Below are 10631 nucleotides of genomic sequence, written 5' to 3'. Positions count from 1 at the left end.
GGCGGCAGGTCACTCCCCGTCACGTGGTGACGGCCACGCCCCCTCGTGCGTCAAGGGGCGGGGCCGGGCGGCACCACTAGCGCCGCTGGGAGAAGGGGGCATGGCTGGCTGGCTCGTGCCATCCAGTGCTGCTTTGCTGCCCGGCCTCGTCCGCCCGGGGCCCGTTCTCTGCAGCCCGCCCCTTTGCGGACCAGGCCTGTCGCCGCAGTTGTGCCTACTGATCAGCGCCTCTGCGGCCTGCCTCTGCGCCCCTCCAGCGAACTCCCCGGGCCTGAGTAGAAACCCCTCAGTATTTGAGTAATTCATGGCTGGTGAGGGTTAGGAGCACCCGTGGCTTGTGCACTGGCATAGGCCCCGTGCTGGGTGTGTTTTGTAACTAAGTAACTGGGCCTAGAGTAGCTCTAGTCTAGTGGCTGGAACACGGTGTTTTGCGGGCCTTAAGTGCAATCCTCACAGCCACCTTCCAGGAAGGTGCTTCCTCCAGCGAGTGTCTTGTTTTTGTTTGTGACCTGGTCCCACCTTTGAGCAAGCCCAGCAGCGCTCTGGTAGTCGAGCCCTGCCCAATAATATAATTTTCTGGACCTTAGCGTGAGCAGGCACATGGGCTCTTTGCCTGCCCTTACTCTGTTGCTAATTCATTCCTGAGGACAATCTTTAGTGAGGCATGTGCATCCATTCATGATTGCCCATGAAAAAAGCCCATCACTGCCACCAACACCACCACTTCTGACAACAACCCGTTGTCATTTTCAGAACCTTACAGTTTCCCCTTAGAGTGAGCTTCCTCCACCTCCCATTCTGCTCCCCCAACCTAGACTTGTCCATCCTCCCCTGGGGGGAGGGGGGTTGGTGAGTGGGGGCAGGGGAGGGTTTCACTTCACTGTATCATCAAACCTTCTACCTTTTCCTAGACAGGCTTTAAATGATTTCCTCTTGCCTGGATTCTGATTTAACTTCTTTATGGGGACCTTCATGTCAAGTTCATAGCGCAGGACTATACCCAGAAGACTGCTTTCCAGGGATGAGGGAAGGGGCGAAATTTACCTCACCTTCCTGACACTTCCCCACCCAAATCTTTTCCTTCCGTGGGCTTTTCTCCTTGGTATTTCCCCCTACGCCTTGCTTTTCTGTCTGAATCTGACTGTCCACCATTGGGCCCCGTGTCTGGCTCTTACAGCCTGTGACTCCCTGTAAGGGAGCTGTGTTGTATTATCTCTGTATTGTATTGTGTGGTATTAATGTCTGTCTTCCACGACCCCAAATATAGGGATGCATACAAAGTATATCTTCAGGGAAATTCTTCCTAAGTGAACGAACCAGACAAAGAAACTTAAGTGCAAACAGTCAAGTGTGGTGGCTCACACTTGTAAACCAGCAGTACTCAGGAGGTGGAAACAGCAGAATCAAGAGTTCAAGGCCAGCCTGGGCTGTGTACTCTGTCACGTCAATTTTCTTGACTGCAATTGGTAGCTGGCTGTGGGCAATACAGGCTCTTTTAATGCAAGATACAAACCACACTGAAGTTGTATGTGTGTGTCTGCGTTACAGATGACTTCAAAGGGTTGCAAAGGCCACAGAATTCAAGGACTTTCAAGAGGCTTTACCGGAGGCAGAGGCAGAGAAAGTCACTTCTGAGGTTAGATATTAACCAGTTGAAGAGCTGCTGAGAAAATGCCGAAAGCAGAAGGGTTGCAGATCTGGCGGGGAGAGTGGAGTTGAAAAAGATGGGGTCCAGGCAGATGGGCAAATAGACCGGTGCATGGCAATTCACACAGGCTAACAACGAGCCGACAGACTGGTGGATGGCAGTTCAAACAGACTGTATCAAACACTGGGGACCCAGCCAAGCTGAATGAAGCCTCCGGGGCTGCCAGGAGTTCTCTGTATCTTCCCTGGCTTGTCCACTGAGTGGTCAAATGTTAGGTCTGCCATTCACTGTCAGGTGTCCTTATCTCTATGAGGCCCCAGGGAGGGTGCTCCATCCTTTCCTGGTCTGGTGTGCTAATTTCTGAGGCCTGTTTTATTTTATTTTTTGTTTATTTATTATTTTTTTTGGTTTTTCGAGACAGGGTTTCCCTGTAGTTTCTAGAGCCTGTCCTGGAACTAGCTCTTGTAGACCAGGCTGGCCTCGAACTCAGAGATCCGCCTGCCTCTGCCTCCCGAGTGCTGGGATTAAAGGGGCCTGTTTTATTTTATGTGCATGGATGTTGTGTCTATATCTATGTGCACATGTGTGCATGGTATCCTAGGAGGTCAAATGGTTGTGAGCTGAGAATTGAACCCAGGTCCTCTGTAAGAGCGTCGAGAGAGCTTTATGGTTGCGCCATCTCTCCAGTCCTTAGTATGATTTTAGTGTGCCCATGTGCCCGTCAGTTCCCATTCTGCTTGACTAAGTTTCCAGGTGATGGCTCTTTACATTTAGGAATAAGCTATCTGTCTTTGCCATTGGGTAGGGCTGCCCAGGCAGCGGCTGGAAGGTTATTGAGAGAACTGTAGTTCAAGAGTGCTGCTAAGAAAGCTTACTGGGGAGCAAGGAGTCTATTAGAAATGTTGCTGGGTGGTGGTGGCACACATCTTTAATCCCAGCACTCAGGAGGCAGAAGCAGGCAGATCTCTGTGAGTCTGAGGCCAACCTGGTCTACAGAGTGAGTTCCAGGACACCCAGGGTTGTTACACAGATAATTCTGTCTTAAAAAACAAACAAACAAACATCCCTGAGTCTTGAGTTCCTGTTGAGGAGAACAAAGAAGAAAATCTGATATCCACTCCTGACAACCACAGGCCACTGCAGTAGAAAATTTGCCCCCAGGAGAGAGGCCTGACTTCTCCACACAAGAAGTTCAGCCTAGGGCTGGAGAGATAGCTCAGTGGTTAAGAGCACTGACTGTTCTTCCAGAGGACCTGAGTTCAATTCTCAGCAACCACATGGTGGCTCACAACCATCTGTAATGAGATCTGGCGCTCTCTTCTGGCTTGCAGGCATACATGGAGGCAGAATGTTGTATACATTAATAAATAAATAAAATCTTTAAAAAAACATTAAAAAAAAAAGAAGTTCATCCTACAGCTTCTGAGGCCGGTGTCGTTCCCCATGTGGTTTCAGTTGGCACCAGGGTGTGCTAATCATTGTTTAGAGTGTGTGCCACTGAGAACTAGTAACGCCAGTCTTATTTTTTTTTTTTTTACTTTTCCTTTCTTTTTAAAAATTGTGGTTTTTAGCAGTACTGGGATCATGGACCCCAAGGCCCCACACATCCTAAGCAGTCGGTCTAGCCCTGGGCCATACCCCAAGCTGGGATGGGGCTGAATTCCACTCATACACTCCCAAAAATTCACAGTGGAAGTCACAAGACAAGGTGTCCCAGGGAACCCGTGCTCACTCTGGGTGCTCAGTAGGACTTGAGACACCGAGAACCACCATTGTTTCACTATAGCATTGTCCGGACACCCCATTCCTGCTCCTAATTATTAGGGTCACCAAAGGATTAAAGGAACCAGGGCAAACCCTTGAACAGCATGTCAAAGCCTCCAGTTCAGCATGACAAAAAAAATTAATTTAATTTAAAAAATTTAAAACCTTCTCTCATAAAAAATTAAGATTTATTTTTACTTACGATTGTGTGTGAGATGATAGGTTTTCTATATCCCGATAATCCGTTTCTTCACCAGCGCAATAGATCAAGTTGAATTAAAAAGTAAAAGACTAGCCCCCAGAGAGCAAGGCAGGGGAGGGCAGCAGGAGAAAATCATGAGGCCGATCTGAAGGAGGGGGCTTAAATACCCTGTAGGGGCGGGGTAATTACTCATCCTCCGCAAGCTGGGTTTGTGCCCACTTATGACGCTTTGGACAGGGACTGGGGAACTGGTGGCTTCAGGGGAGTCGTTGCCCACCGTATCTGAGCATATGTAACTGGGCCTGTTGGAGATTCTCTAAGAGAGAGAACGGGGGCCTAGCTGGTGATTTCAGCCCAACACGTGTGTGTACCAAGTGTGTGCAAGATGCCTAAGGAGGCCAGAAGAGTTCATTGGCTGCACTGGAGCTGGGGTGACAGGCAGCTGTGAGTGGGCTCACAGGGATCCTGGGAACCAGGCTGGGATCTGCTGGAAGGGTAGCTAGCGCCCTTAACCGCTGGGCCATTTCTCTAGCAGCTTCCTAAGGTAAAACATAAAAAGTTCAGGCCAGAAGTTGGAGCAGTGGCTTCACGTAAATGCACACTAAATGCACACTCACGCACGCACACACACACAAGGTAAATAAATACATTGCAGTGACAAAAGCCAGTCCAGTCAGGTACTGCTTGCGCACCTATAATCTAAACCCTGAGACGGTGAGGCAGGAAGATCCTAAACTCATCTGGGTGCTTGGAGTGAGACTGGCTCAAATATTTGCATGCTTAGTCCCTAGGAGGTGAACTATTTGGAAAAGATTAGGAGGTGTGGCCTTGTGGGAGGAAGTGTGCTACTGAGGTTTCAAACACCCAGGGCTAGCCCCAGTGTCTCTCTCTGCCTGGGGATCAGGCATGTGAAGTTCTCAGTTACTTCTCCAGCAGAGTGCCTACCTGGTGCCACCACTCTCTCCACCATGATGATGCTGGACTAAACCTCTGAAACTGTAAGCTAAGTCTGAATTAAGTGCTTTTCGTTGTAAGAGCTTCCTTGGTCATGGAGTCTCTTTACAGCAATAGAACACTATGGTTTGGAAGAAAATGCTCCTCACAGGGAATGGTACTAGTAGGAGGTGTTGGAGAAGGAACTATATCACCATAGGGTGGGCTTTGAGGTCTCAGAAGCTCAAACCAGGCCTCTTGGCTCACAGTTACTTCCTGCTGCCTGCAGATCAAGATGTAGGACTTCCAGCCCCTGTCTGCCTGCAAACTGCCGTGCTCCCCACCATGACAACTAAGGACTAAACCTCTGAAACTGTAAACCAGCCCCAATTAAATGTTTTCCTTTATAAGAGTTGCTGTGGTCACAGTGTCTCTTCACAGCAGTAGACACCCTAAGACAAACACTAACTCAAAAGACGCCACCTCAAAAATGACTAAATAAATAGACAGGCTTGGTGGCATACCCAGCACTAGCAAGTTGAAAGCAGAAGAATGAAAAATTCAAGGCTAGCCTCAGCTACATAGAAAATTCCAGGCTAGACAGAGTTATACAAAACCCTACTTTAAAAAAAAAAAAAAAAAAAAACTTGCTGGAGAGATAACGCAGAGGTTAAGATCACTGAATGCTCTTCCAAAGGTCCTGAGTTCAATTCCCAGCAATCACATAGTGGCTCACAACCATCTGTAATGAGATTTGATGCCCTCTTCTGGCCTGCAAGTGGACATGCAGGCAGAATATTGTATACACAATAAATTTTTAGCTGGGCGGTGGTGGCGTACACCTTTAATCCCAGCACTTGGCAGAGGCAGGTGGATCTCTGTGAGTTCGAGACCAGCCTGGTCTACAAGAGCTAGTTTCAGGACAGGCCCCAAAGCTACAGAGAAACCCTGTCTCATGAAACAAAACAAAAAAAGGGGGGCTGAAGAGATGACTCTGTGGTTAGCAGCATTTTTTGCTCATACAGAGGACCCATGTTCAATTCCCAGCACCACATGTGGCTCGAAACCATCTGTAACTCCAATGCTAGTGGGTCCAGCGGCCTCTGAGGGCATCAGCAACACAAATGCAGACAAAACACTCACACACATAAAATCTTTTAAGAAGTGGGATTTTATCCAGTTATGAAAGTGATAAAATCATGCCATTTGGAGGGAAACTGATGCAACCAAAGATTATCATATTAAGTGAGTTAAGTCTGACTCAGAAAGACAAATACATCATATTTTTTTCATGTGTAGATCCTAGTCATGTCTATATAGCAGAAGTATAGCAAAGCTGCCTAGGAAGATGAACGGAACTAGAAGAAGGGGAAAATAAAAAGGGAAGGGGCGGGTACAGAACACAGTCAAAAAGCTATAAGTTTGTACAAAGGTGAAACCTAGTACCTAGTACTATCTACAATAAATATAAACCAATAATTTTTTTTAAAGGAGCTTTGGGTCAGGCATAGTGGCGTATGTTTTTAACCTCGGCACTTGAGAAGCGAAAGCAGGATTCAAGGCCAACCTGGTCTACATAGAATGTTCTGGGCAGCCAGGAGACATCATGAGATTGTTTCAAAACAAAAACAAAAATGTTTTATTTGCCAGGTGTGGTATGGTGGCTCCTGTCTGCAACCCCAGCTCTCAAGAGACTGAGGCAGGGGAAGGGGGATCCTTATGAGTTCAAGATTGGCTTGGGTTACAATAGTGAATTCCAGGTCAATCTTGGCTGTGGAGTGAGGCTCTGTTTTAAAAAGGAGAAGGGCTGGGGATATAACTCAGAATGTAGAGTGCTGGCCCAGCACCCACAAAGCCCTGGGTTTCTCTCCTGGAACCACATCAACCACAGGCAGGAGAATTAGAAGTTCAAGGTCATCCTTGGGTACATAGTGAGTTTTCATGAGACCCTGTTGGGTTCATGTTGAATAAAACAAGGAAGAATAAATAACCAAGCTCAGACTTCCGTTCAGGGTTAGCTGAGCCCTTTGTGATTTCGCCCCTGGAGTCGGTCTGAGCTCTGGCTGGGGACATCTATATATTCAGCCCTGGTAACTGGCACCGGGGATAGCCTGCAATCTGGGTCTGGGGGCTGTGCTTGGTTTCTCAGGGAAAAGGTCACCTTTGTGTTTCTGTGACTGCCCATTCCATCCCTAGTTTGGAGGTAGGAAGTGGAAGAAAGAACCTTGAGTCCTTTCTGTCCCCTTCTGGGAGAGATCTCTGGTACATCTGCTGGTCAGCAGGCTCTGTGCTGGCTTCTGGGAACAGGGACACCCTCTCAGGGTTTTTGTGAGGACTAAAACCACAGGTGAGTATCCTTTGTCAGTTTGCCAGGTCCCTCCCTAGTGATGACGGAGCCCAGGGCCTCCTGCAAGCTCGGCACATGCCTTATTCCTGTGTGACACTTGACTCTGGGAATGAACGTTTGGTGTCTCTAGTGGGCTTGCTCACATATCAGCTTTCCCGGAGGGCTATCACCCAGGCACTTAGTAATGTAGGAAGGATGATATGGCCAGGCTGTGATATGGCCAGGCTGTGGGAGGGCTCACTGTTTACTATTGTATGCGAAGTCAGTGGGTGACCAGCCTAGGGTGGGGGGCAGCTGGGAGAGAGAGCAACAGTGGGCAGGGTGGCTAGACAGGCAGGAACAAGCTGTCCTTTCCTCGCTTGGACGCCTGGCCACTTCTCTCCACGCCATTTGGGTTTCTTCTTTTGTGTAAAGGCAAAAGCAGTCAGGGCCTTGAAATATGGAGAAGCCCAGGCTAGACTGGAGGGCCTATGTGCTGTCTCTGTGTAGGGCTCAGGGACTTTCCCAGGCATTGCATGGACCTCTCTCCTGGGATCGCTTCTGGCACCTCCTTACCCAGGCTCCTGCCAGCTTCATACTGTCGTGGTCAGGCTGGCACCATTGCTTGATCCCCAGGCCTAAGCTGCCCCTCCTGGTCCCCAGCCAGTCTAGAAGCCACCTCTCATGACCTTGGGCCCTTCCTGAGGTCCTGGCACAGGCCTCACCAGAACCCAGCCAACTCCCAGCTTTGAAACTGGATAGTTGGTGCCCAGAAGGATGAAAGGCTGTTTGCGTGGCCCACTGACAAGCTGCAGGTGTCACGTCAGGCCTGCCTGCGTACTTGCGGTCACCCTGGCTTTGTGTCATTGCAGGGACTGGAGGGGGCCCTCCACCAAGCCGCAGCCTGGCTCAGGGGTGTTTTCCCTCGTTGCCCTCACAGGGCTAACCAAAGAAGATATTGCTCAGTTTAACAGTAAAATACAGGAATGCTCAGGTCTCTTGGCAGCCAGAACACAGGCAAGTTCCTAGGAAAAGGGACATCAGGAAGTCAGCAAAATCTTTGTGCATGCTGAGGGGACAGTCAGCTGCAAGCCCTTCCACAGGAAAGCCCTAGAGAACTGTGGAGTTTCTGGCAGTGAAACAAAAAAAATCCTAGCTGTCTGGGGGAGGGGCAGGCAGCAAGCGCTCAGACTGGCTGGTTAGGCTAGCCATTCCCCTCCCCTCTTCCTCCCTGTATAGCCAGGGACTGGTTACCTGCACACTCACTTGCCTCCTAGAATGGCCATGAGTGGCCTCTGCCTGCGTGTGACCAACCAGGAGGTGAGGCCTCCGTGGGTACTGAAGCCACAGTGTCAGCTGCTTTGCTGGCTAATCTGTCATTTTGCAGGTGCTGTGTCTGGCTGTGTTGAAAGCAGGATTAGGGCTGAAAAGGGGACTAGAACACACCCTGTCCCCACCTAGGCCTTGGACTGTTCAGTCCAGTGCCTTCTCTGCAGCCGATCAGTTCCAAAGAAACGCACAGAGGCTTATAGTAACTATGAACTGTTTGGTCTATTAGCTCAGCTATTTGTATTTTAATACATAAAATATTCTTTTTTATTTTAATAAATAAAGCTTGTCTGAAGATCAGAGAGTAAAACAGCCCCACTGGTCAGCCTTACAGACCAGGCAGTTGTAGGGCCCGGGTCTGCCCTTGTTCCTGGGGCTCATCTTTTTTTTTTTTTTTTTTAAATTCATTTATTTATTATGTATACAATATTCTGTCTGCATGTATGCCTGCAGGCCAGTAGAGGGCACCAGACCCCATTACAGATGGTTGTGAGCCACCATGTGGTTGCTGGGAATTGAACTCAGGACCTTTTGAAGAGCAGGCAGCTCTCTTAACCACTGAGCCATCTCTCCAGCCCCCTGGGGCTCATTTTGAGGACAGTTTCTGGTCAGATGACTAAGCTATCCTGTTTGTTCCTGTGCTCCCTCTGCCCCGCCTGGTGATTTGTTGTAGGGCATTGTTGACTCTATTGTTGGTATGGTAATTTCCCACCTGCCTAGGTGGAATTCCTTAGGCAGAAGTGGGGTATATAAGATTTTCCCCAAGGCTAAATAAACGGCATTCGGCTGATCTCCTTTCGAATGACCCAGGTCTCTTTGTGTGTTCTTTCAATCTCCAGGCCCTTGTCCGACTTGCGCAAGGTACAGTGGCGCGCGAACTGTACCGAGGGGGTAACACAGAATCGGGTGTTACAGGCAGTGGTAACACACATCTTTAATCCCAGTAGCCACACTAGTTGCCATAGAAACCGAGCAGTGCACACCTTTAATCTCAGTCCTAGAGAGGATTATAAAACGGGAGAAGACAGCTCTCAGACAGTCTCATTCTGAGATTCCTGGAGTCAGGATGGCCATTTTCGTACTGAGATCGAGGTAAGAGCCAGTGACTGGATGCTTTGCTTTTCTAGTCTTTAGGTTGAACCCCAATTTCTTTCTATGAGTTTTTATTAGTCACGCTTCATTAGTTGGGTTGGGCTGAGAGCTCGTGGGGATGAATTGTTCATTGTTATTTCTGTTTCTGTTCTAAATTTTCTGAGACAGAAAGTAGGAGCGGGGCTGAGGGTGACTGACACTCAGTTGGCAGAGTATTTGGCCAGCTCTGAGTCCTCAGGCCTTGTGAGGGTTGGGGAGATGGCCCAGTGGTTAGGAGCACTTGCCATGCAGGAGAGCGGTGGTGCACACTTTAATCCCCGCACTCTGAAGGCAGGGGCAGGTGGATCTCTGAGTTCAAGGCCAGCCTGGTCTTTGGAGTGAGTTCCAGGATAACCAGGGCTAGACAGAGAATCCCTGACTTCAAAATAAACAATCAAACAAACAAAAACAAACAAACAAAAATTAGCGCTTGCAGAAGATCTGGGTGTGGGGTCAGTGAGATTTAGGTTTCAGGACTGGGCAGGCCTCCAGTGGAAAACTGAGCTGAGGAAGGCTTAGGGTGCATGACTGCTGGGCAGGAGGCCCCAGGCCACAGCTACAACAGCATACACTGTGCCAGGCGTTTTGGTCTCCACAATGATTCACGGTGGATCCTAGGACAAAGGCTGGCTTCAGTGGAGGGTCCTGGCTCAGAAGCCATGGGAGAATGGAGTGAATGGCCTTCCAGCTTGAGTGAGCAGAACAGAGGCACTGGTCATGTGACCAAGGGGCCCAGGAGTCGGCAGGCAAGTTTCCCTAGGGTGCTGTGATCAGGGGACCTGGGATGGGGCGCATGAAGGTCGTTCTCCAGGCTCCCCAGACCTTTGCTGAAGTTGTAGGACACCCACCTGGGCTTCGGAAATGGCAGTTCCCTCCTGTCCTTACTGGATGACTTCAGGCAGGTGTTGCGACCTCCCTGGGCCTCAGTTTTCTGTAGAACTGGAGCTGGTAACAGAGCGAACTGCCTAAGGCAGAGCTACTGGAGGAAACAGTTAACTGATAGCTTTGACATAAACGGATCAAGATAAATGCACCCAGAGAGGCATTTGTGGAGCACAGGGCCCCTCCCTGCAGCTCCTCTCAGTCTGTGTTTTCCTTTGTTTTTGAGACAGAGTTTCTCTGCATAGCTGTGACTGTCCTGGATCTTGCTCTGTAGACCAAGCTGGCCTCGAACTTAGAGACCCACCTGCCTCTGCCTCCTGAGTGCTGGGATTAATGGTGTGCGCCACCACTGCCCAGTGTGTGTGTGTGTGTTATTTTTTAGGGGAGGGGTACAAGAGACACAGTAGGGGGCTTGG

The sequence above is a fragment of the Arvicola amphibius genome, chromosome 9, assembly GCF_903992535.2.
Source record: "Arvicola amphibius chromosome 9, mArvAmp1.2, whole genome shotgun sequence".
Taxonomy (NCBI): domain Eukaryota; kingdom Metazoa; phylum Chordata; class Mammalia; order Rodentia; family Cricetidae; genus Arvicola; species Arvicola amphibius.
Note: the sequence above shows the minus strand (reverse complement) of the source record.